Source organism: Mauremys mutica, unplaced genomic scaffold, assembly GCF_020497125.1.
Source record: "Mauremys mutica isolate MM-2020 ecotype Southern unplaced genomic scaffold, ASM2049712v1 Super-Scaffold_100214, whole genome shotgun sequence".
NCBI lineage: Eukaryota > Metazoa > Chordata > Testudines > Geoemydidae > Mauremys > Mauremys mutica.
The window spans coordinates 407616-408313 of NW_025423289.1; the positions used below are offsets into that span (position 1 = coordinate 407616).

Below are 698 nucleotides of genomic sequence, written 5' to 3' on the forward strand. Positions count from 1 at the left end.
TTCCCTGACTGGGAATTGAACCCAGACCTTGGTAGTGAAAGTGCCAAATCCTAACCACTAGACCACCAGGGAGCTGATGTTATTTTTCTTCTCTCTTATGCTACACTTTCTTAGGCTACTTTCTATCCACTTTCTGAAGCTGCTCCATTGTCCACTCCCTGAGGGGCTAGGAGCAGAAAGTGCAGGAACCCCTGTACTCAGGGTCACAACCTGAGCCCAACCCAAGCCACTGAAACAAACTCAAGTGATGCTTCCTCCAGCAGGATCACAGAGACACACAAAAAAACCCATGAGGAACAATCCTCCTCTGCCTTCATTTACCCCATCGCAACCCTCTCAGCAGCCGACTCTTGCGGGAAGGACACTGAGCTGATAGGAGCTCTGGCACAGAGACCAAGGGAGGGGTGTTGCTCCCCCTGGGTGTCAGCTGATCACAGTCTGACTCCGTGTAATGGGGCTCTGAGCTTTGCCATCTTGTGAGTTCTGAGTGCTGAGCCCCCCGGACCCTTCTGCTGGAGCATGGGGATTGCACAACAGCTGCAAGCCCTTTTCCCGTCTCCTTGTCCTCCTCCGCTTCCCCAGACCTTCCCCACAAATGGTTCTATCAGGCGCTGGAGGGATCTAAGGACCTGCAGGTTTCCCTCACCCACCTCTTAAGGCAAACAGTGATTCCCTTCTCTGACACTCCTGGGCCTGGG

The 698-nt window shown here is 53.6% G+C and overlaps 1 non-coding gene across 1 annotated transcript; it reads right to left on the reverse strand.

Moving 5' to 3' along the window:
* On the reverse strand, positions 1-72 carry TRNAE-UUC. Its single transcript has one exon. It is a non-coding gene; the product is annotated as a tRNA-Glu (tRNA).
* Positions 73-698: the final 626 nt, after the last annotated feature.